Source organism: Caretta caretta, chromosome 1, assembly GCF_965140235.1.
Source record: "Caretta caretta isolate rCarCar2 chromosome 1, rCarCar1.hap1, whole genome shotgun sequence".
NCBI lineage: Eukaryota > Metazoa > Chordata > Testudines > Cheloniidae > Caretta > Caretta caretta.
The window spans coordinates 70473567-70498687 of NC_134206.1; positions in this window are offsets into that span (position 1 = coordinate 70473567).

Sequence of the window (25121 nt, forward strand, 5' to 3'; positions counted from 1 at the left end):
GAGATCCAGTTGAGATTTTTTGAACTAGAAATACAGATTTTAAAAAGGATTTTTTTTTCCTTTGGAAAGGAAGTCCTGAAAGCAGCTTGTTTTTTCTCTGCTTTGTGGCCAAGCAGAGACAAAAGGGGATTATCTTTGTGAATTGCAGGTTTTCTTTGCCTGGAGGCAGGGTACTTAACTCCTGCAGGGAAATTCACAGTCTTCCAACCCAGAGTTTTTTTTTCTTTTCTTCCTAAAAGTAAATAGGGGGTGTGTGTTCTACCCATTTGCTTTTTCTTTGGGCTGGGTAAGCAGGTTTCCAAGTAATTGGAGGTTTTTTTCTTTAATTTGGGCCCAGAGCAGAGACAAGGGAATTGTCTTTTTCTGTAGGCTGACAATCACGATCATAGAATAGGTATTCTATTCCAGCACAGCAAAATTTTACAGCCACGTTTTGTTTGTTTATTTCTAAACCTTGGGTGTAAAGTTAGTTAAAAACAGAGAGGTTAGAATGACAAAATCCACGACTCGACAAAAGCTGGAATTAGCCAGATTTCAGGCTGCGGAAAAACAAAGGGAACATGAAAGACAGATAGAACTCATGCGGCTGAAAATGGAAGCAAGGGACAAAGAAATGGAAGCAAGGGCCAAAGAACTGGAGGAGAAGGAAAAAGAGAGGAAGCATGTGGAGGAGGTGGAGAAGATAAAGGCCCAGCAGAATATACCAACAAACCCTAGCAATCCTTCTCCAGGTACCACTTCCCATCCCAGAAAGTTCCCCACCTACAAGGCAGGTGATGATACTGAGGCCTTCTTAGAGAACTTCGAAAGGGCCTGCCTTGGGTACAACATCTCTACTGACCAATACATGGTAGAGCTGAGGCCGCAGCTCAGTGGACCCTTAGCTGAGGTGGCAGCTGAAATGCCTAAAGAACACATGAACAAGTATGAACTGTTTAAATCCAAGGCGAGAGTCAGAATGGGGATAACACCCGAGCAGTCTCGTCGGAGGTTCAGAGCCCTAAGGTGGAAACCAGACATGTCATTTACCCGACATGCCTACCACATTGTGAAACATTGGGATGCCTGGATATCAGGAGCAAGTGTTGAATCTCCAGAAAATTTGCCCTTCCTAATGCAAATGGAACAATTCTTAGAGCGTGTTCCTGAGGAAATAGAAAGATACATCCTAGATGGGAAACCCAAAACTGTAATCGAGGCAGGAGAGATTGGAGCCAGATGGGTGGAGGTGGCAGAGAAGAAGAAAACTGGTCGCAGTTGGAGCGGAGACCAGAAGGGACCACCCCACACCACACCCTATTACCGGGGGCCGCCCAAGGCCACACCTACCTCCCAAAGAACCCTCCAGACCCCTTATCGTCCCGCCACCCCGTTCTCCAGCAACCCTCCTCGCCCCAGTGACCCGTCAGCTGGACGATGTTTTAAATGTAACGAGCTGGGGCATGTAAAGGCCAACTGCCCCAAGAACCCCAACAGATTACAGTTCATTGCACCGGAATCACACCAGAGGTCCACAGGCCCAGATACCTCCCAGATACCCTTGGAGCAGAGGGAAACTGTGAGTGTGGGCGGGAAGAAGGTCACCGCGTGGAGGGACACCGGAGCACAAGTGTCAGCTATCCATGATTCCTTAGTGGACCCCAATTTAATCAACCCAGAGATCCAAGTGACGATTCAACCCTTCAAGTCCAACTCTTTCAATTTGCCTACAGCCAAGTTGCCTGTCCAGTACAAGGGCTGGTCAGGAATGTGGACTTTTGCAGTCTATGATGATTATCCCATCCCCATGCTGTTGGGGGAAGACTTGGCCAATCATGTGAAGCAGGCCAAGAGGGTGGGAACGGTCACCCGCAGCCAGGCTAAACAAGCCGTGAGGCCTAGCTCTGTTCCGGAAACTTCTATCAGGACCCGGTCAGAGGTGATGGACCCGGACCCCAGGCCAATGTCTGCAACAGCAGTAGTGGATCCAGTCCCAGAGACCCAGATGGAACCAGTCCCAGAACCGGAACCAGCCGAACAACCAACACCAGACCCCGTGCCAGCACTGAATCCAGTACTTGCAACCTCAACACCAGAGGGCCCCACCAAACCTGAACTGGCAGCAGCCGATAACCCTACACAAGAGGCTCAGCCGGAGCCTGAATCCCAACATAGTGCACCAGCGGAGAGCGGTTCACAGTTAACAGAAACAGCTCCATCCCCTATATCGCTTCCAGAGGGACCAAGCCTAGGTCCCCAATCCAATGAGGAACTGATGTCTCCAGCATCAAGGGAACAGTTCCAGACCGAACAGGAAGCAGATGAAAGCCTCCAGAGAGCTTGGACGGCGGCACGGAGCAACCCACCACCTCTCAGCTCTTCTAATCGATCCAGGTTTGTTGTAGAAAGAGGACTTTTATACAAGGAAACTCTTTCTGGGGGACACCAGGAAGACTGGCATCCTCAGATACAGTTGGTAGTTCCAACTAAATACCGGGCCAAGCTCTTGAGCTTAGCCCATGATCACCCTAGTGGCCATGCTGGGCTGAACAGGACCAAAGACCGTTTGGGGTGGTCATTCCACTGGGAGGGAATGGGCAAGGATGTTTCTACCTATGTCCAGTCTTGGGAGGTGTGCCAAAGAGTGGGAAAACCCCAAGACCAGGTCAAAGCCCCTCTCCAGCCACTCCCCATCATTGAAGTTCCATTTCAGCGAGTAGCTGTGGATATTCTGGGTCCTTTTCCGAAAAAGACACCCAGAGGAAAGCAGTACATACTGACTTTCATGGATTTTGCCACCCGATGGCCGGAGGCAGTAGCTCTAAGCAACACCAGGGCTAAAAGTGTGTGCCAGGCACTAGCAGACATTTTTGCCGGGGTAGGTTGGCCCTCCGACATCCTCACAGATGCAGGGACTAATTTCCTGGCAGGAACTATGAAAAACCTTTGGGAAGCTCATGGGGTCAATCACTTGGTTGCCACTCCTTACCACCATCAAACAAATGGCATGGTGGAGAAGTTGAATGGAACTTTGGGGGCCATGATACGTAAATTCGTAAATGAGCACTCCAATGATTGGGACCTAGTGTTGCAGCAGTTGCTCTTTGCCTACAGAGCTGTACCACATCCCAGTTTAGGGTTTTCCCCATTTGAACTTGTATATGGCCGTGAGGTTAAGGGGCCATTGCAGTTGGTGAAGCAGCAATGGGAGGGATTTACACCTTCTCCAGGAACTAACATTCTGGACTTTGTAACCAACCTACAAAACACCCTCCGAACCTCTTTAGCCCTTGCTAGAGAAAACTTACAGGATGCTCAAAAAAAGCAAAAAGCCTGGTATGATAAACATGCCAGAGAGCGTTCCTTCAAAGTAGGAGACCAGGTCATGGTCTTAAAGGCGCTCCAGGCCCATAAAATGGAAGCATCGTGGGAAGGGCCATTCATGGTCCAGGAGCGCCTGGGAGCTGTTAATTATCTCATAGCATTCCCCACCTCCAACCGAAAGCCTAAGGTGTACCATATTAATTCTCTAAAGCCCTTTTATTCCAGAGAATTAAAGGTTTGTCAGTTTACAGCCCAGGGAGGAGACGACGCTGAGTGGCCTGAAGGTGTCTACTACGAAGGGAAATGTGCTGGTGGGGTGGAAGAGGTAAACCTCTCCATGACCCTTGGGCATATGCAGCGACAGCAGATCCAGGAGCTGTGCACTAGCTACGCGCCAACGTTCTCAGCCACCCCAGGACTGACTGAACGGGCATACCACTCCATTGACACAGGTAATGCTCACCCAATTAGGGTCCAACCTTACCGGGTGTCTCCTCAAGCTAAAACTGCTATAGAACGGGAGATCCAGGATATGTTACAGATGGGGGTAATCCGCCCCTCTGAAAGTGCATGGGCATCTCCAGTGGTTCTAGTTCCCAAACCAGATGGGGAAATACGTTTTTGCGTGGACTACCGTAAGCTAAATGCTGTAACTCGCCCAGACAACTATCCAATGCCACGCACAGATGAACTATTAGAGAAACTGGGACGGGCCCAGTTCATCTCTACCTTGGACTTAACCAAGGGGTACTGGCAGGTACCACTAGATGAATCTGCCAAGGAAAGGTCAGCCTTCATCACACATCTCGGGCTGTATGAATTTAATGTACTCCCTTTCGGGCTGCGAAATGCACCCGCCACTTTCCAAAGACTTGTAGATGGTCTCCTAGCGGGATTAGGAGAATATGCAATCGCCTACCTTGACGATGTGGCCATATTTTCGGATTCCTGGGCAGACCACCTGGAACATCTACACAAAGTCCTTGAGCGCATAAGGGAGGCAGGACTAACTGTTAAGGCTAAGAAGTGTCAAATAGGCCTAAACAGAGTGACTTACCTTGGACACCAGGTGGGTCAAGGAACTATCAGCCCCCTACAGGCCAAAGTGGATGCTATCCAAAAGTGGCCTGTCCCAAAGTCAAAGAAACAGGTTCAATCCTTCTTAGGCTTGGCCGGTTATTACAGACGATTTGTACCGCACTACAGCCAAATCGGTGCCCCACTGACAGACCTAACCAAAAAGAAACAGCCAAATGCTGTTCAGTGGACCGGAAAGTGTCAGAAGGCCTTTAACAAGCTTAAAGCGACACTCATGTCTGACCCTGTACTAAGGGCCCCAGACTTTGACAAACCGTTCCTAGTAACCACAGATGCGTCCGAGCGTGGTGTGGGAGCAGTTTTAATGCAGAAAGGACCTGATCAAGAATTCCACCCTGTAGTGTTTCTCAGCAAAAAACTGTCTGAGAGGGAAAGCAACTGGTCAGTCACTGAAAAAGAATGTTATGCCGTTGTCTACGCTCTGGAAAAGCTACGCCCATATGTTTGGGGACGGCGTTTCCACCTGCAAACCGACCATGCTGCACTGAAGTGGCTTCACACCGTCAAGGAAACTAACAAAAAACTTCTTCGGTGGAGTTTAGCTCTCCAAGATTTTGATTTCGACATCCAACACATCTCAGGAGCTTCTAACAAAGTGGCTGATGCACTCTCCCGTGAAAGTTTCCCAGAATCAACTGGTTAAAATCGTCCTTGAGATGTGGAAAATATTGTTAGTCTTTATGTACTTGGTAGTATATTTAGAGATGCATGTGTCTTATTAACTCTGTTTTTCCTAGAGCTCCAGGAAGAAATCCCAGCCAGTGTTTCACCCTAGCTGAGATTTGGGGGGCGTGTCATAAATATAAAGGGAAGGGTAAACCCCTTTGAAATCCCTCCTGGCCAGGGGAAAGCTCCTCTCACCTGTAAAGGGTTAAGAAGCTAAAGGTGCCTCGCTGGCACCTGACCAAAATGACCAATGAGGAGACAAGATACTTTCAAAAGCTGGGAGGAGGGAGAGAAACAAAGGGTCTGTGTGTCTATATGCTGGTTTTCTGCCGGGGATAGACCAGGAATGGAGTTTTAGAACTTTTAGTAAGTAATCTAGCTAGGTATGTGTTAGATTATGATTTCTTTAAATGGCTGAGAAAGAATTGTGCTGAATAGAATAACTATTTCTGTCTGTGTATCTTTTTTGTAACTTAAGGTTTTGCCTAGAGGGGTTCTCTATGTTTTTGAATCTGATTACCCTGTAAGACATCTACCATCCTGATTTTGCAGGGGGGATTTCTTCATTTCTATTTACTTCTATTTTTATTAAAAGTCTTCTTGTAAGAAACTGAATGCTTTTTCATTGTTCTCAGATTCAAGGGTTTGGGTCTGTGGTCACCTATGCAAATTGGTGAGGCTTTTTATCCAACATTTCCCAGGAAGGGGGGGTGCAAGTGTTGGGAGGATTGTTCATTGTTCTTAAGATCCAAGGGTCTGGGTCTGTAGTCACCCAGGTAAATTGGTGAGGCTTTTTACCAAACCTTGTCCAGGAAGTGGGGTGCAAGGTTTTGGGAAGTATTTTGGGGGGAAGGACGCATCCAAACAGCTCTTCCCCAGTAACCAGTATTAGTTTGGTGGTGGTAGCGGCCAGTCCAAGGACAACGGGTGGAATATTTTGTACCTTGGGGAAGTTTTGACCTAAGCTGGTAAAGATAAGCTTAGGAGGTTTTTCATGCAGGTCCCCACATCTGTACCCTAGAGTTCAGAGTGGGGGAGGAACCTTGACAATGTGAAATTGCCCAATTTTAAAAACCATCTGGCCATGAAATTGATTAAAATGGAACTTGGATTTGGTAGGGTCCTAGTAATGAACTTACACTAGTCAGGCTTCTGACCAGGACAAGACAGTACAATCCTGGGGTTCAAGGCCAGGGAGCTGAGGGGAATTGGCTGGAGCCTTTCTAGAGTTGGTTCATGAGTAGCTGGGAGAAGCACTCTTGTAACTCAGTTGGGCATGTCCCTGCCTTAGAAGGTCTGTGTAAGTGCAGTACCTGCCAGATGTTTGTAGCTTGCCAACACCACCAGTGTGAGTGGGATACCCCAGGTTGGTGGGACAGTGAGCTCAGCGATCTGACAGTTCAGGTTGCACCCCAGGAACCCCGTCACTGCTCGCTATGTTCCATTTACACATTGTGGTCCTGATCATGCAAACCTGGGTGCATGTGCATAACTGCCGCATAGCTGCAATATTTATATTATATAGTGGAGTTCCTCAAATATTCTACTGTTCTAAGCTTTTTCTGTAGACATCAAAGAGAATAGTTAAGCTAACAGCAACTCCAAGAAAACTGTACAGTTTACATAGCTTTCTTTCAGAGTAACAGCCGTGTTAGTCTGTATTCGCAAAAAGAAAAGGAGTACTTGTGGCACCTTAGAGACTAACCAATTTATTTGAGCATGAGCTTTCGTGAGCTACAGCTCACTTCATCAGATGCATACCGTGGAAACTGCAGCAGACTTTATATACACACAGAGAATATGAAACAATACCTCCTCCCACCCCACTGTCCTGCTGGTAATAGCTTATCTAAAGTGATCATCAGGTGGGCCATTTCCAGCACAAATCCAGGTTTTCTCACCCTCCACCCCCCCACACAAATTCACTCTCCTGCTGGTGCTAGCCCATCCAAAGTGGCAACTCTTTACATAATCAAGTCGGGCTATTTCCTGCATAAATCCAGGTTTTCTCACATCCCCCCCACCCCCATACACACACAAACTCACTCTGGATTTGTGCTGGAAATGGCCCACCTGATGATCACTTTAGATAAGCTATTACCAGCAGGACAGTGGGGTGGGAGGAGGTATTGTTTCATATTCTCTGTGTATATATAAAGTCTGCTGCAGTTTCCACGGTATGCATCTGATGAAGTGAGCTGTAGCTCACGAAAGCTCATGCTCAAATAAATTGGTTAGTCTCTAAGGTGCCACAAGTACTCCTTTTCTTATAGCTTTCTTTGATTGTCTTCAACAACCAGAAAAGAAGAGTCATAGAAAACAGAGCCAAACCCACATTTTCAAAAATATGTGTCTAAAGTTAGGCTTTGAGTCACTATTTCTTTTCCTGATCCTTTTGACAGAGCAGTGTGTCAGAGATGCAGCCTTTGGTATCAGGTTTCTCCTGTTGCCCTTTCCCTCTTTGTCTCCATGGGGGCTCCCTCTGTTACTCTTTTCAGGTCACTTTGATTTGTCCTGCTAGGTCCTCATTCACATTTATGAAGATGTAGTCTCTGAGAGGGTTATACCAGTCTTCTAGGAGCTGTTCATTATGTGTGTCTCATCTGTGGACTATTTTGAATAAACAGATGGTATATCCTGTTTTTTTTATTTTTTTTTTCTGTATCTTTTTGGTAACTGAAGGAGATCTCTTGAAAACGTGTACACAGAATAGTTCTCTTTGAGCCCACATTTTGCATTTCTTTCTAAACAAGCATCCACTTGTGAGGATCCCCGTGTTCAGAAGAGGGGAATCTGAATGAAATAACATAAAGCAAAGCTCTGTTTCACCGGGGCTTGTAAGAATTCAGCAAGGGTTAACAATTTGCAGCTATGTTGAAGTGTGAAATACCAGTGCAAGGCCCTGCAGGCTTTCCAACAGTAATTGTAATATATAGCATCTAAAGGTCAGTGTATGTTTCATGAAAGCCCATTGATGACAGCTGTCATTACAACTTCACTACAAAGAAAATTGGAGTTATGAAGGCGCTCATGGGGAATAGCAGGCACTTCAGCACCAATGGTTTACTGCTGGTGCTATTTTTACATGTCAGGTCTGCTTACAAACAGACCAGTAAGCAAGATAAATGACAAGAATGTCTGAACTTGACTGACAGCTTCTGTTTCACTTCAGCTTAAAATTTGGCAATTTAATTATTCAGGCTTTGGTGGTCACTCATTACAAAATGGGGGACAAAATAAGTTTTCTCCAAGATGCATTTATAGCAGAAAGCTGGTTAATTACCTCTATGGCAACTTCTAAAATGTTGCCGTATGTGAAAAGAAAATAGAATTAGAAAGAAATGTTTTGCAGCCTAATGTTTTTCTCCTGATGGCATTTCACTTGTGTTTCAGATAGTTGACTGGGGAACCTAACGCTAGGTAAAAATCCATTCCTGGTTTTGTCTGATTATCATTATTATTATTATTTCATTATCATTATATTATTAATGATGATAATTATTTGTAGTATGGAAGCACTTAGAAACCTCAATCAGGGATTAGGTGTCCATTGTGCTTGGTACTGTAAACACATATAACCAAAACACAACCTCTGTTCCAAAGAAATTTCACTATAATTATAAGACGAGAGACAATAGGTGGATACTACAAACAGACTGGGAAAGCATAAGATACCAATGAAACTATTGTGATTAGTATAATAAGTGGACATATCAACTCTTATTCAAATGTTTTCAGTTTTAGAGCCTGATTACATAATATTTTACTTTGTTGCAGCAAACTCCATGACTGTTTTTCACTCTTCAGCTGCTCAGAGGCTCAATAGTGTCAACATAAAAAAGCTAATGCCCTGACTTGAAGAGATTACAATTTGAGAGGTCCATTTATAGTTGCCATGCATATGACTGTGGTAGGAAAGAAGATGGAGGGAACACTTTTGCTCACACTGTACCATATAGGAGAAAGCCATTATCTGGCTGCTTGTACTCTGGACTATGTCATTAACACCCTGTGTTGGGGCTGGAGCAGAACCACAAAGAACACTGAGGTTTTCTGCTTCAGTGCTCCCTGGTCACACAGGGATTAATCTGGAACGGAGATTAAGAATCTCTGCACACTCCCCTCTATTCTGCTAACTCTTCACTCCTCTCTGACCATACTCTTTTCAGTGAGCTGCTCCTGGGGGGGGAGTAATTTGGTAGCTACCCCGTGCACTCAGGGGCTACAATTCTGGGGAACATTTATGTAGGGTTGCACAATGTGGGAAGCCTCTTACTCCCTTCCCCTCTTCCTTGCATGGCAACCCAGGGCCAGCCATGACTTAGTCCTGGCCCCAGCTGACATTCCTTTGAACAGCCCAAAGGGGGACTATCTGGGCAGCATGGGGCACAAGAACTGAGAACAGGAGTGAACGGTTAGTTTAAACTATTTCATCCACATGTTGTGAGCAAAAATATTTTTGATTCTCAGGGCAGGCATCTCAAATATCAACAGTTTATCTCAATCTCAGATCACATTTAATGTGACTAACGATTCTTTCTAACAAAAAGTAGATATTGGGTTCAGATTTTCATCTTTGACAGTGATAGTTGTTTTCAAATAACTGAGTGCTCTATTCAGTAGATATGCTGATGGCAGCAGAGCTGACTGCTAGGGGTCCATGGACATTTATAGTTGACTGCCTTCCTCAAAACTTAACATGAATACATTTCCTTTTCACAGGGGGATGCTGTTTCTAGTCCTCTCTTCTACTCCAAAACCGTAGGTTTTAGAGATTTGGGTCCCCTCCATGACTATGTGGAGAATGGCTGACCTGGATATGTGAGCAGTGCACTAAATAAGGCTCCCTGGAACATGAACACAATGAGTGCTCAGATATCCACACCACTGAGGGGAGCATGACTCTTCAAGTGATTATTAAGGATAGTTTTGGAACTTTTGATCACAAATTAATAAATTTCCCAGCTTAAACCACCAAAGGTATTGGCCATGAATACAGATAATGTTATAAAAAGCCACATTTCAACTTAAAAAAAAAACATAGATACTAGAGATGCATGTGGACAAAACACTTATATGAATATATTTGAACTCTGAAGAAATTCAGATTTGGATCCAGGTCAAAACCTTGTGACTGACCCACATCTCTGTAATGGATCTAATCTCAGCCCCCTTAAACTTGGGGAAGTACAGATAAATATCTGAATCTAAATTTTTGCAGCTTTGATTCTCTCTAGTATTAGTGAAATAAATTAGCAATGTTTAGTTGAAAGAAAATTTGCTGGAGTTTTAAGAAGTGGATTTGGGTTCATTTGGATTGTGTATTACTATACAAAGTTAGTTTCAGTGCCAGTGTTTATTGAAATAAAGATCTGAGATGGGAACCTACACTATGGGTTTGTAGTAACTGCAGATTCTTGAATCCTTGTGTTTGAGACAGAAAATGTGTGACAAAAGTTCTTTAGATTAATTGAGAGAAAAACCAGAACTGTAAATATGTATAGGAAGCAAAAGAAAAAAGGGGAAAAAACAATATTGTTTGAGTTTTTTAAGAGTGGAAGTCAGCCACCACATATAGCAACCCAATACACAAATCTTGTGATAGAAGAACCTACAAAGGTTTGTCTGAATTTAGTTAGGACCCCACTAAGTCAAGGGTCCTTTGGTTACTATACAATCATGCCTCACCCACAAGAATCTACAACAGGTCCTCTCTGAACCACCCCTTATGAACTGGTGTTATCCTTGGATGGAATGAAACCAGTGTCCTTCTGGCATTTTTATTAATTCCCACCTCTGATGTCTTCAGGAGTCTGCCAGACAAGGCCACTGCCTCCTTCAAATTCTAGAGGTTCACAGGACTGTTACCCCTACCCTGCATCTGGGAGTTGTACAGGATCATTAGAGGCTGCTGCACTCAGTCTACAGAACAAAAAAATGAATATACAGTAGCAATTGTAAAAACATACCCAACTAATGTGCCTCAGTTCTATATTTTATATGCTGTATTCTTTGTTCTTGCTTGAGTAAATTGATGTTTTAAACACCTTATCTAATAGCCTTTGAAATTCTGGCTCTGCTAAGTGAAATTGTAATGATTTTGTTAGAAAGCAACACTCAAAAGGGCCACATTTGCTGGTACCCTTCAGATACTCTAGCAATGCAAAGACTATAAGGTAGGCTTAGTTGGCTGGTTAAACCAGATTTATGTCTGCTTTGCTTCAGTGGAGTGGTACAAAGGAGCCAAACCTTATTGGTGAATCTATCAAAGCTCTGAAATACTGTATGAAAATATATCAACTCTGTGACGTTGCACTCCATATGTTTTATGGAAATATGTTTATAAGTGTGAATATGATGTAACTGGAATATGCTTCGTGCAAAAGATCTCTTCTAAGGTATCATTACTAAGCTTATAATCTATTGAGTGTGTTCATCCTATTTGTATGAATGTATTATTATTGAATCTAAAAAGTAGAAATATGAAGTATTACTGTAGGCTCCTATTGTAATTATGCAAAGTGTGGGCCATTAATGGTGGCTTAGGCTCTTGATGGTTCCCATTATCTAGGACAATTGGTTGTGAATGGCTCTGTTTACTCTCAAACCTTCCTGGGTACATGCAGGCCAACCATGAAAGAATGGAGACTGAGGTCTTACAGTGACATTTGATCGTGTCACCTGGTACTGGAATCCATCTTAAACCTGGTGCTTTTTCATTTAGAAGGAGGTGTGGGGATCGAGAGAGACAAAAGATCCCCACCTTGTGCCAAAGCCATAAAAGGGGGTGGAACTGAACAAAGGGGGTTGGCAGTAATAAGAAAACCCCTAGTTTCCACTTAAGATGTCTGCTAACAAGGACTGTACCAAGGGAAAGGACTGGGACCTGACTAGGAAGGAGTATAGTCTGTGAAAGAAGCATATTGGAACAGCTCTGAGTGTGAGATTTACCTGTATTCAGTTTCTAAATGTATTAGGCTTAGACTTGCATGTTTTGTTTTATTTTGCTTGGTAACTTACTTTGTTCTGTCTGTTATTACTTGAAACTACTTAAATTCTACTCTTTATATTTAATAAAATCACTTTTGTTTATTAATTAACCCAGAGTAAGTAATTAATACCTGGGGGAGCAAACAGCTGTGCATATCTCTTTATCAGTGTTATTGAGGGCAGACAATTTATGAGCTTACCCTGTATAAGCTTTATACATAGTAAAATGGATTTATTTGGGGTTTGGATCCCATTGGGAACTGGGTGTCTGGTACTGGAGGTAAGTGACTTGCTGAGAAGTTTTTGGTTAAAGTCTACAGCTTTGCGGGCATGGACCAGGCCTGGGTCTGTGTTGTAGCAGACTAGCATGTCTGGCTCAACCAGGCAGGGTTCTGGAGTCCCAAGCTGACAGTGGAAAACTGGCTCAGAGGTAATTCCAGCACTTCAGATGACTGTCCCAAGGGACTCTCTGTGACCAAACCCATCACAACCACAATTGCTTTCTTGCACACCATTACTTTAGCGACTGACTCATTGCCAGTTGTGTCTTCATTGTGTCTTATGAGACGTAATGAAACATAATCTTAATATACAGAAAGCTCTTCATGTGGGACACTGACTTTTCAAATTGCCTAAAAAAACTTAAAACTCTGATCTTATTTTTCCCTTTGGCAAGACAATACATTTTAAGATTTTTTTAAAAAATCAGTGAACTGTAGTTTTTCATTTTGTTATTAAAGCAGCTGTGAATGAAACATCTAGCTTTACTGTGTTGCCTTTGGGAATTCTGACTAAAACATGTTTCCACAAAGGTGAGATTAATGTGTTGAGCTTTCTAAATTATTATGAAAAATATCAAACCAGTTATTTAGTTACAAGGACAAGAGAAAAACACAGACATATGTCTTCCTTAAAAAATGTTTTAGGACTTTGACACATTATTTCTTGTATGGGAGAGGTGCTGAATAAACCTTTAGCTAATATTTATTTTACTTTTAATTATGGAAAACATGTGTGTATTTATGTTTAAAATACTGGGCATCAGTCAATTCAGCTCCTCCACAACCATATTTTTTTGCAAATTGACAGTTCCTGAAGTGAACCAAGCAAACCCGATGACGTAAAAAATGGTAAGATTTTTCATTCTTGTTAAAGTTTCAAGATTTAAAGGTCCAGGCACACACACTACACATTTGCATGTTTGCATGTATGATTGTACATGCAGCTATGACACGAGTTGGTCCCAAAAACAAATGTGAAAAAAATTGAAGTTGAAACCATTTCACAATTTTCCACATAAATCCATTTCTAGGGTTTCGTAAATATTTCACATTTAAAAAAATATGTTTATCAAAAACGTCATCAAATTAGTTATAATGATTTCTAAAAGTTTTCTTTTACTGAAATCGGAGGTTTCAGTAAATGGAAAACTTTGATAACCAGCTTGATAACTATTTCAATAGCATTTTTGATTAAAAAATCTACAAATATTTCAATTTAAAATGTTGGTAAAAATCAATACTTTTACATGAAAAAGGTTCTGTTTTCAAAAAGGCCATTTTTGAAAAAAAATATATTTTGTGATAAAGATTTCTATCACCTCCAGTCATGCTGTTTCTCTGATGGTTGTGCAATTGTGCATGCAATCATGTGGGAACATTTTGTTTTCAGATTTAGGGCTTCATTTCTCGATCAATTTTTCCTAAGGGTGAAATTTGCAGATGGGCTTTACCTTGGCTCTATAAATGCACCTGAAATTTGGTAGTCACATTGCAAATGCAAATATGGAAGTAATAGAATGCAGATGTCTGTCTGACTGATTTACTACAGTAATCAGTGTGACATTTCACTACATGTTCTTTATGAAAACATGCTTATGATATGAATATGATATAACTGAGATATACTTTATGCAAGATGGCTCATGTGAGATATCATTAGAAAGGTTATGATTTACTGAATGTGATTATCCAGTTTGTATGCCTGTATCATTTCTGTTTCTGAAGTTAGGAATATTAACTATGTATCTGTATTTCAAATGTGTCACTTTTGGGTGTCACCCCCAACCAGTGCTTCAGGTACAACAATGGAAAAGCCAGACAGGGCTAATGGGCCATTAGCAGAGACAATGGACTGTGAAAGAGCTTATTACCAGCAGGACAGTGGGGTGGGAGGAGGTATTGTTTCATATTCTCTGTGTATATATAAAGTCTGCTGCAGTTTCCACGGTATGCATCTGATGAAGTGAGCTGTAGCTCACGAAAGCTCATGCTCAAATAAATTGGTTAGTCTCTAAGGTGCCACAAGTACTCCTTTTCTTTTTGCGAATACAGACTAACACGGCTGTTACTCTGAAACCAGTCTTCCTGTGGACTCAGGAGACAGCTTACAAGCAAGGGCTGCCACAGCCATGCAGAGACATGGGTCTGAGTCACCTGGACTGGATACCCTTCCTCCCCTTTTGGAATGCCAGTGATTTTCCACTGGAAGACAAAGGGTTCCCGCCTTACACTAGAGTTATATCAGGCATGGGAGTATCATCACTGAGGTTCTCTTCTGCCTCCCAACCAAAGAAACACTGAAAAAACACCTAGAAGGAAGAACTGAACCGAGGGGAGAAGGGTTGAGCCCAAGCTGGAAGGGTGTCTAGTTTGTGAGTAATAATACCCGAGGTCTCAAGAGGGAGACCAGTGCAGCTGCCTTTCAAGACTTTCTGTTATCAGTCTGCAACAATCTCTAGGGTGAGAAATATTATTTGTAACCAATTTCTTTAGTGAACCTAGCTTAGTTTGTATGTTTGGTTTCATTTGCTTAGTAATCTGCTTTGTTCTGTCTGTTATCTCTTATATTCACTTAAAATCCATCTTTGGTAGTTAATAAACTTATTTCTTGTTTATAATAAAACCCAATTTATGCAATTTCTAACTGGGGTGGGGCAAGAAGTGTGCACATCTCTTTTCACATTGAGAAAGAGGGTGGATTTTTATGAACTTGTGCTATGCAGATTTTTCTATACAGCACAAGACAGTACTATTTGGGTTTCAGAGTAACAGCCATGTTAGTCTGTATTCGCAAAAAGAAAAGGAGTACTTGTGGCACCTTAGAGACTAACCAATTTATTTGAGCATGAGCTTTCGTGAGGTGAGCTGTAGCTCATGAAAGCTTATGCTCAAATAAATTGGTTAGTCTCTAAGGTGCCACAAGTACTCCTTTTATTTGGGTTTATCTCCCAAAAAGGGGTGTGCATGTGAGTGCTGGGGGAGTCCTCTCACACAGAGCTGACCTCAGCATGTGTCTGCAGAGGGGTGTGGCCCTACCTTTGTCTGTGTGCTGCAGGAGGCAGGAGAGCCTAATTCAGCAAATCAGGGAGAGGGAACCCAGGCTGATTGAGCAGGGGAGGCTCAGTGAAATCCCAGTACATCAGATAGCATCCCAGAAGGTACTTACATATTCAAGTGATCACACTTGTAAAATTCTGGGCACAAATTACTGGAAGTTCAAAATGCATGTATGCCTTTAGAAGCTGCTTTTGAAAATTTGGGCTTAAAAGTCTCAACTGAGAGCATCCTTGAAGTTTGACATTTAAAACACAGCAATTGAAAACAAATGGCATTTTTTTAAAGTATTTAGTTTAAATAGTAATGTAAAAGTGACTGTTCATTGTTACAAAAATTAGAGTAATAGAAATCTCTCTCTGTATATATATACACAAATAGTAAGTGAAACTGAATTTGCACTACTGTAGCTCCTTTGGGTAATGTTCGTCACTAATTTGGCTCCTGAACCACTGAGGTCTGAGTATCACTGCTTCAAAGTAACCATTTAGAGCTAATTGTTTAAAACTTAATAGAATAGGGAAGGGAGAAATGTTGAAAATGTGTGCCTGTTTTGCTGGTAATGCTTAATTGTTTCTGATGAGAAACAAATGAAAGAGTCCCATTCAATTACATCATGTAATGGCAGACAGCTAAACAGTGACAAGTTTTTAAAGTGCTTATATACAAAGGCTAGAAGTCTAAATAATGAAATGGATGAACTAGAGTGCCTTGTATTAAATGAGAATATTGATATAATAAGCATCATAGAAACTTGGTGGAATGAGGATAATCAATGGGACACCATAATACCAGGTTACAAAATATATCGGAAGAACTGAACAGGTCGTGCTTGTGGGGGAGTGGCATTATATGTGAAAGAAAGCATAGAATCATATGAAGTAAAAATATTAAATGAACCAAACTGTACCATAACATTTCTATGGATAGTTATTCCATGCTCTAATAATAAGAATATAGCAATAGGGATATATTACCGACCACCTGACCATGATGATAACAGTGACTGTGAAATGCTCAGGGAGATTAGAGAGGACATAAAAAATAAAAAACTCAATAATAATGGGAGATTTCAATGATCCCTATATTAACTGGGTTCATGTCACTTCAGGACAGGATGCAGAAATAAAGTTATTTGACACCTTCAATGACTGCTTTTTGGATTAGCTAGTCCTGGAACCCACAAGAGAAGAGACAATTCTTGATTTAGGCCTAAGTGGAGCACAGGGACCGGTCAAAGAGCTGAAGATAGCTGGACTGCTTGGTAATAGTTACCATAATATAATTAAATTTAACATCCCTATTAACATCCCGTGTGGTGGGGAAAACATCACAGTGGCCCAACACCGTTTCATTTAATTTCAGAAAGGGGGATTGCACAAAAATGAGGATATTAGTTAAACAGAAATTAAAAGGTACAGTACCAAAAGTGAACTTCCTGCAAGCTGCATGGAAACTTTTTAAAGACACCATAATAGAGGCTCAACTTAAATGTATGCCCCAAATTAAAAGACACAACACGAGAATCAAAAAAGTGCCACCATGGCTAAACAACAAAGTAAAAAAAAACAGTGAGAGGCAAAAAGGCATCGTTTAAAAAGTGGAAGTTAATACTGGTGAGGAAAATAGAAAGGAGTATAAACTCTGGCAAATGAATTGTAAAAACATAATTCATCATAATAATCATCACTCCCATACCTGCATTGCATCAGTGCTTGAGTCTCCACGAAGTCCATTCCTGTCCACTCTTTTATGTTGTCAATCCATCTCTTCTTCTGTCTACCTCTTCTCTTCTCCTGTACTGTCCCTTGGAGGACGATCTTGGATAGGCAGGATGATCTTCTCACATGGCCGTACCATTTCAGCTTGCACTTCTTCACAGTAGTCAGGAGGTCTTCATATGACCCAGCTCATTGGGTGATGATATTGTGGACCTCTTCATTAGTGACATGGTCGAAGTAGGAGATGCCCAGGATTTTACGGAAGCATCTCATCTCTGCTACCTATATTTTTCATTCAAGTTCTGCTGTAAGGGTCCATGTCTCGCACACATACAGAAAAATGGAGATGACCAACACGTGCAGCAGTTTCAGTTTGGATTCCAGGGAGATGTTCTTATTCCTCCAGTTTGGCTTTAGCTTTGCCACTGCTGCTGTTGCTTGCGCAGTTCTTGCCTGAATTTCTGCCTTGGATCCTTCATCAGTGATGATTGCCTCCATATACTTGAACTGTTGCACTGTCTCCAGCTCTTGTCCACAGACAGTAATATGTGAGCTGATCCCATTACATTTGTTTGTCATCAGCTTGGTTTTCTCTGCACTGATTTCCATACCATATTTTATGGAGGTTTCATCCAATCATTTCACAAGGTTGGCAAGTTCATCTTCACTGCCTGCCAGGCCATCAATGTCATCAGCGAACCAAAGATTTGAGATTGTTCGCCCCGCAATGCACCACTCTTGGAGTCTGGCAAGGCTGCCCTCTTTCGCCCACAATGTCCAACATCTATTTGGAGTCATAATGACTAATGCCCTAGAAGATCACATATGCACGGTCAGCACTGGGGTGGGGGTGGGGGGAACAAAAATATAAGTGGGAAGGCCAAAAAAGAATTTGAAAACAGACAGCCAAGGAATCAAAAAGTAATAGCCAGTTTTTTTAAAGTACATCAGAAGCAGGAAGCCTGCTAAACAGTGGGGCCATTGGATGATCAAGATGCTGAAGAAGCACTCAAGGATGATAAGGCCATTGCGGAGAAACTAAATTAATTCTTTGCATCGGTCTTCATGGCTGAAGATGTGAGGGAGATTCTCAAACCTGAGCCATTCTTTTTAGGTGACAAATCTGAGGAACTGTCCCAGATTTAGGTGTCATTAGAGGAGGTTTTGGAAGAAATTGGTAAACTAAGCAATAATAAGCCACTAGGTCCAGATGTTATTCACCCAAGAGTTCTGAAGGAATTCACATTTGAAATTGCAGAACTACTAACTGTAGTTTGTAACCTATCATTTAAATAAGCTTCTCTACCAAATGAATGGAGGATAGCTAATATGATGCCAATTTTTTTTAAAAAAGGGCTTCAGAGGTGATGTGACATTATTAACATGAACTGTGACTGTATAGATCATTGTTGCAACCAAGGTCCTATAGTTGCACCAAATCTTGTACAAAGGAGGTCAAGTAAGGTGTCTATGAAAAGGTTGTGATTTGCTGGTTATAATTATGCTGTCTCTTTGTCTGTATCATTTTTGTATTTGAAGTTATGAATTTTGGCTATGTACTTAGATATCAATGTGGTTAATTCTAAGTAGCACCAGTGACTCATTTGGCCTGATTGCTGAGAAGGGACTCTTCAGATTAACTGCTCAATCAAGAAACACTTAACTGACAATGGACCTTGGGAGACTCCAATACACATATGAGGAATCTTCCTGGGAATGTTCAAGGTAGCATGTGAGCAATGGCTGCTCTACCTGTAAAGAACGGAGTCATACATGGACATGTGACTTGTCCATGTGACTCCAAACTCCATCTTGCTGCTGTGATTTTTCCAAAGTAAGAACAAAGGGGTTCTTCCACATGGCAGAGGGTATAAAAGGCCCTGGAATGACCTCCATTTTGTCTTCAATCCTGCTTCTTTCCTCTGGAGGAACTTTGCTACAAACTGAAGCTCTGAACAAAGGACTGAATGACCCATCCAAGCTGTGGATGTACTCCAGAGATTTGATTTGAACCTGTAGTTTATTCCATGGCTGCTACAAGCCTGAACCAAGAACTGTCATTACTGTATGTAATTAATTCCATTTAGCCAATTTTAGCTCTCATCTTTATTTCTTTTTTTTTATGAATAAACCTTTATGTTTTAGATTCTAAAGGATTGGCAACAGTGTGATTTGTGGGTAAGATCTGACTTATATATTGACCTGGGTCTGGGGCTTGGCCCTTTGGGATTGGGAGAACTTTTTTTTCTTTTACTGGGGTATAGGTTTTCATAACCATTCATCCCCATAAGTAGTGGCACTGGTGGTGATAGTGGGAAACTGGAGTGTCTGAGGGAATTGCTTGATGACTCCTGGTTAGCCAATGGGGTGAAACCAAAGTCCTCTCTGTCTGGTTTGGTGTGCCTTAGAAGTAAAGGACCCCCAGCCTTTGGCTGTATGCCCTGATCTAAGCAATTTGACCTCAATTGATACTCTCAGTAGTGTCCCGCCAAAGGCCGCTTTGTGACAGGAGATCCCAGCAATTACAGTCCAGTAAGCCTGATTTCAGAACCAGGCAAACTGGTTGAAATTATAGTAAAGAAAAAAATTGTCAGTCACATAGATGAACATAATTTGGTGGGGAAGAATCAACATGGTTTTTGTAAAGGGAAATCATGCCTCACCAATCTACTAGAATTCTTTGAAGGGGTCAACAAGCATGTGGACAAGGGGGATCCAATAGATATAGTGTACTTAGATTTTCAGAAAGCCTTTGACAAGGTCCCTCACCAAAAGCTCTTAAGCAAAATAAGCAGTCATGGGGAAGGTTCTCTCATGGATTGGTAACTGGTTAAAAGATAGGAAACAAAGGGTAGGAATAAATGGTCAGTTTTTAGAATGGAGAGAGGTATATAGTGGTGTCCAGTCCTATTCAACATATTCAAAAATGATCTGGAAAAAGGGGTAAACAGTGAGGTGGCAAAATTTGCAGATGATACAAAACTATTCAAGATAGTTAAGCCCAGGCAGACACGAAGAGCTACAAGAGGATCTCTCAAAACTAGGTGACTGGGCAACAAAATGGCAGATGAATTTCAATGTTGATCAATGCAAAGTAATGCACATTGGAAAACATAATCCCAACAATACATATGCAATGATGGGGTCTAAATTAGCTGTTACAACTCAAGAAAGAGATCTTGGAATAATTGTGGATAGTTCTATAAAAAACATCCACTCAACATTCAGCAGCAGTCAAAAAAGCAAATAGAATGTTGGAAATCATGAAGAAAGGGATAGGCAATAAGACAGAAACTATTATATTGCCTCTATATAAATCCCTGGTATGCCCACATCTTGAACTCAAAAAAGATATGTTGTACTTGGAAAAGGTTCAGAAAAGGGCAACAAAAATTATTAGGGGTATGGAACAGCTTCCTTATGAGAAGCAATTAATAAGAATGGGACTTTTAAGCTTGGAAGAGAGATGACTAACGGGGTATATGATAGAGGTCTATAAAATCATGACTAATGTGGAGAAAGTAAATAAGGAAGTGTTATTTACTCCTTCTTATAACACAAAAACTAGGGGTCACCAAATGAAATTAATAGGCAGCAGGTTTAAAACAAACAAAAGGAAGTATTTTTTTCACACAACACACAGTCAACCTTTGGAACTTTGCCAGAGGATGTTGTGAACTCCAAAACTATAGCAGGGTTCAAAAAAGAACTAGATAGGTTCATGAAGTATAGGTCCATCAATGACTATTGACGGGGAAGGTGTCCCTCTTATCTGTTTGCCAGAAGCTCGGAATGGGTGACAGGGGATGGATCATGAGATGATTACCTGTTCTGTTCATTCCCTCTGAGGCACCTGGCATTGTCCACTGTCAGAAGACAGGATACTGGGCTAGATGTATCTTTGGTCTGCCCCAGTATGGCCGTTCTTGTGTTCTTATGTTCTTACGTTATGTGCTGTAAAGAGCTGCAGGAGGCACATTAAAGCATGATACTCAGAATGAGGCTCGGGGGCCACAAGTGGCTTTTAAAGAGAATAGGGGACTATATTACAGTTCAGATAATGGATATATGGTTACCTAGGATAGTATGACCTGGAGTGCTGGATATTGGACAATAGACAAGCTGGATAATTGAAGTTAGAGGGCGGTGTCTTGCTGACCTGATGTAATTCAATCTACATTTTTCTTTGACTGACCTTGGGTGACCAGATGTCCCAGTTTTATAGTGACAGTTCCAATATTTGGGGGATTGTCTTATATAGGCGCCTATCACCCCTCAACCCCCTGCCCGATTTTTCACACTTGCTGTCTGATCACCCTACAGTGGCCACATTCAACAAGTGAGGGAGCAGACTCTGAGATAAGTTAGATCACAGCCTCCTTTTTTACTCCTTATCAGTGGACTAAATTGGGCAGCAAAAGGTAATTCCTGTTGGACAGTAAACCGTGATGAAGGATCCCCCTTAAAAACAAAGATTGAATTAAAATAAATAAATAAATAAAACCCATCCACAAGAAGAACAAGAAAAAAAATAGAATGATTGTATAAGATAGATAGAATGATTGTGTAGTACCAGTAAAAGGGAGGATATGGGTGTATGCATACTTAAATCATTATATATATATATATATATATATATATATAATTCCTCAAAAAAATTAGGAGGAAAAGTGAAGTGATGGGAAGCTTTAGCAGGGGCTGGGAAGGGAAGGGAATGAGACTCTGTCTGAGGTCCAAGAAGTACTTTTTTGTGGGAAACCAGTGGTTCATGCAAGAAGTAACTAGGTGTTTTAGGATTATAATTGTGCTATCTGAGGGCAATATCTTTCAGGAAGAATGACAGAAAAGAAAGGATGGCATGATTAGAGTCTTAAAGCTAATAGGACCTTGTACACTGGCTTTAAGAAATAAAGGAGGGCTTGCCACCTGGTAAACAGGATTCAATTTCAATCTTGAAATGATTGTGCAGAAATAGGAAACCTAATTGTAACAGAAAATCTTATCACAATATTTGCATATTACATCCTATGGTGGGATTTTAGTGACACATGGAATGAGAGCAAGATGATAAAACATTGATTTTTTAAAAATTCCAGGTAGTAATTCTTTACTGGCCTTAGAAGCAATACAAGTATTGATAGTGGAATTCTATATTAATGTTGCATGCAGTGTTGATGGGTGGGGGTGGGGAAACACTTAATAGGGCCAACTTCAGACTTGGTAGCAAACTCTCCCTTGGGTGCCTCTGACTCTTTTTTTAACCATCTGGTTCAATGATTTATGATCTGAAAAACTTCTTTCTTTCCACAATTTAAGGAGATTTATGTGAACATTTGGGTGGGACTGGTGATGATCTGGGACAGTGATTTTGTGGGTACAATCACATACCACAAAAGGTCATAGTTGGTGCTGGCCTAAGACAGTCCTCTATATTTCTCAAACAAATATTGCCGGCGGACTCATTTGTGTACATAAACTCAGTGCACGCAAAATGGATACACAATTGCCTTAACTGCAGATGTTGATTTTGTCTGTACAAAATCAGAGTTTGCTTTTTAAAATGTAGGCCAAAATGTTCCAGTTTCACGCTACAGAATACAGGACACTGTAGGATTGTAGTTGAATTGAAGATTCCTGGTTATTCCTGTGGCTGTTTTAAAATTTGTATTAGATTTTCCAGTTAATCAGTCATAGTGAAAACAGTTACTGTAAGGGACTTTGCCTTCCCAATATGCCTGTAATACAAATGGCTAATAATTTAAACATGCATTAATTAAAAAAATAAAAATAAAATAAAATAGATTTTTACAGTAATTACTACAACACATGAGTCAATATAATATTTTCCATTTCAAAAGGGACCATAATTATTTTTCTCTATGTTATGTTTCTTTGATGTTATCAGATATTACTTTTGTAATCTCTTTGGGCCTGGCACTGTTGTTGGGTTTTTTTTTTTTTTTGTTCTGTGTCTGTACAGCACCTAGCACAACGGGGTCCTTGTCCATGACTAGACCTCATAGTCACTATCAAAATACAAATAATAATTGTTGCCATTTATTACAGTCTTTTATTTATATACAGTCTTCTTTTTCAAAGGAGAATGCAGACCAACTATATGTCTCGCTTTCACAGCTGGTCCTGACAACTTCCTTTTCAATATTCAAAAAAATATTGCTGATGCATTTGTTTTTTAGCTAGTGAAGATACCTCATCTAAACATTCGATACAAAGAAGTCAGATATTTAAATACTGGAGGGTTTTTTCTCTCCCTTGTTGAATTTTAAATTATGTGAGTTTCTCCATTACCACTATATCCCGAAGTCTGTTATATTAACTACTAACAGAAAGAAATGTCTTTTTTTATTTCCTAGCTAAAATGAAGCATGCTGCTACTAGTGAATGTGTTATTAATGATTTATCTTCCTGCAAGGTCAAATAATTCATTAATAGATCTGAACAAATCGCTGGGAATCCAGTCATTCATTTAATTACATCCATGATCCTGGCCCAGCAGTCTTGTTCCTCTGGGTTATCCTGCTAGATATAAAATAAGCTTCCTGTTTTCCTACCTCTCATCTGCAGTTGAATGGTCATTTCATAATTTTTTTCAGAGCTTTGCTGGAGTAAAGTAACATTGATATAATATCTTAAAGATCATACTAGATGCCAGTCCTTAGTGGATATACTCTATTGATATGTTTTTTCTCCCATCACCATAACAAGCATTGCATTCTCCTCGGTATCTTGGTTTATCACTTCTTTACATACTTGTGAAAATGTGACCTTATTGCTTACAAGTTACAACTGGCATGCAATTAGAGAAACACAGTAGTGAATTAGGACCATAGGATAAAATCCTTGGGTCCATTAAAGCCAATGGCCATTGACTTCAGTGAAGTCAGGATTTCATCCATACTGTCTAATTTGTAAATACTGTAAGAGGGCAAGCCTTGATATAAACAATTGACCTTACTTTCTTGGGAGCTTATTATTGTATCTCCAGGGTACACAGTCCTAATGTGTGTATGTTGTAGTCTTCCCGAATTGCTAAATTCCACAGCTTTTACTGAAGATTGTACTTATATATTGTCACTTATGGAAGTTCATGGTGAAAGCAAACTGCTCAGTTTGTTTGATGATTATCCCAGAGTAGCCTAAAAGCTGCTCAGACTCACTCTTTGGTACCAGCCTGGCAAACAGCAGCCTCAGGAACGTGGGACCAGAAAAGTGTCTTAAAGCCATCTTTATACCCCACCACCTCCCAGTTTGGACTGGGCATTTCTAGGCCATAGCTAAATCTCTCTCTCTCTCTCTCTCTCTCTCTTTTTAAAATGGGACATCTTCTTGCATTTCTGAGAGCACTTTGTCAGATATTATAATTGGTAGTGTCTGGAACAGAAAGGAAAAGGTGGAAAGAGTATTCATGTTAATAGTGGCTCAGTTACCTGTCCATTATATATGTCATTCAAATGTTGTAGATCTATTTCTATTAGTGAAGTGAAAATGAGATCATATAGCTGTTCTATATTATCTGATGATTGGACTCAGAAATATCTAATTGAATCTTTAGGTCAAGTGAGCCCATATTTAATAGGTAGCACTTGTCTTTCTGATGCTATACATTTGATGTGTAGGATCTTGATTTTCTTTTGATTAACATTTTACATTGATACTTCCTCACAACTTTTGAATTAATTGGTTGTTTCCCCAAGAGATGCCTAGGAATTGGATAAAAAAGGAATTACATCATCAGTATATAATGCAATTCTGTGTTGGATGGCCAGTATTTTTATGCCTTCAACACTGTTACTGTGCTGATTTTTTTGAATGTTTGGTTCTATGGTTAAGGCAAAAAGTAATGGCAAAAAGGGGGACCCTTGCCTATTTCTTCTAGACAAAGTAAAAACTTCTGAGTTATATCCATTACTCCTTACTGCAGCAGTAGGCTGTGAATACGTCTTTATCTAAGAAAGTTTTTGCCCATTATACTGTCCCAAGACTTACA